The 1934-nt window shown below is 40.4% G+C and overlaps 1 non-coding gene across 1 annotated transcript; it reads left to right on the forward strand.

Annotated features, from left to right (window-relative positions):
• The first annotated feature begins 711 nt into the window (after positions 1 to 711).
• Positions 712 to 818, forward strand: LOC141585240 (U6 spliceosomal RNA). Its single transcript, XR_012518636.1, has one exon. It is a non-coding gene; the product is annotated as a U6 spliceosomal RNA (small nuclear RNA).
• Positions 819 to 1934: the final 1116 nt, after the last annotated feature.

Consider the following 1934-nt stretch of genomic DNA (forward strand, 5'->3'; position numbering starts at 1 on the left):
AGCACCCCAGACTGAACCAACACTACCACCAGTGCAACAGCACACACAGCAGGGGTCTTCTGGCCGCCACCAAACTGTCTTGCCTCCACCACTTCCACCACTGGGCAAATGCCAACAGGGAAGCAGGCAGTTTTGCATCTGCTAACACTCCGCCACAGCTGCCACACTTTGCTGCCTTCAGTGCAGTAGACTCCAAACTTTGAGGAGCCAGAGAACAAAGTTGAGACCCAATATAAGTTTCCCAGAGTTAAAGCACACAGCCCAGGAATTGAGAGATGAATTTTGGCCCCCTAAAATCCTCCAAAACCAAAGGCAGCTGCCTGATTCTACCTTAAACCACAATCAAACCCTCAAGATCATCAAATATGATAAAAGAAAAATATCCTGTGCAAAGGTCAGCAACCTCAAAGGTTGAAGGTGAATAAGCTCATAAAGATGAGGAAGAATCAGTGCAAGAACACTGAAACTCAAGAAGTCAGCATGCCTTCTTTCCTCCAGATGATTACATCAACTGTTCAGCCTGTTCAAGTTTTCAGAACTGGCCAGAGGCTGACATGTCTGCAATGATACAAGTAGAATTCAGAATGTGAGTAGAAACAAAGTTCACTAAGTGAAAGAAGTATGTCATCATCCAATGCAAGGAGGCCAAAAATCATTGTAAAACATCGCAGGAGCTAACAGGCAATATATCCAGTATAAACAACATTACTGGTGCTCACTTTGGCAGCACATATATTAAAATTGGAATGATTCAGAGAAGATTAGCATGGCCCCTGCTCAAGGAGGACCTAAAAATTCACGAAGCATTCCATATTTGTAGAAAGAATCAATATCTTGAAAATGTCCATACTACCCAAAGTAATTTATAGATTCAATACTGTCCCCCTCAAGCTACCAATGATCTTATTCACAGAACTGGAAAAACCCACCTTAAACTTCATATGGAATCAAAAGAGAGTGTGCATAGCCAAGACAATGCTAAGCAAAAAGAACAAAGCCAGAGGCATCATGCTACCCGATTTCAAACTATAATACAAAGCTACAGTAATCAAAACAGCATGGTACTGGTACTAAAACAGAGAAATAGACCAATGGAACAGAACAGAGGTCCTGGTGGCAATGCCACACATCTACAACCATCTCATCTTTGACAAACCTGACAAAGACAAGCAATGGGAAAAGGATTTCTTGTTTAATAATTGTTGTTGGGAAAACACGCTACCAGTGTCCAGAAAGCAGAAACTGGACCTCTTCCTTTCACCTTACAGTAGAATTACCTCCAGATGGATTAAAGACCTAGACATAAGACCTAATGCCATAAAAAAATCTAGACAAAAAATAGGCAAAGCCATTCAGGACATAGGTGTAGGCAAGTACTTCATGACTAAAACACCAAAAGCATTGGCAACAAAAAGGAAAATAGACAAATGGGACCTTATTAAACTCCAGAGCTTATGTACAGCAAAAGAAACCATCATTAGAGTGAACCAGCAACCAGCAGAATGAGAAACAATTTTTGCAATCTACCCATCTGACAAATGGCTGATATCCATAATCTACAAAGAAATAAAACAGATTTACAAGGAAAAAAACAAGCACACCGGTTCAAAAGTGGACAAAGGATATGAACAGACACTTTTGAAAAGAAGATATATATGAGGCCAATAAACATGTGAAAAAATACTCATCATCACTGGTTATTAGAGAAATCAAAACCACATTGAGATATCACCTCATGCCAGTTAGAATGGTGACCATTAAAAAATCTAGAGACAACAGATACCACAGAGCATGTGGAGAAATAGGAACACTTTTACACTGTTGCTAGGAGTACAAACTAGTTGAACCATTGTGGAAGGCAGTGTGGCACTTGCTCAAGGGCCTGGAAATAGTAATTCCTTTTGACCCAGCAATCCCATTACTGGGTATATACC

This window comes from Saimiri boliviensis, chromosome 7, assembly GCF_048565385.1.
Source record: "Saimiri boliviensis isolate mSaiBol1 chromosome 7, mSaiBol1.pri, whole genome shotgun sequence".
Taxonomy (NCBI): Eukaryota; Metazoa; Chordata; class Mammalia; order Primates; family Cebidae; genus Saimiri; species Saimiri boliviensis.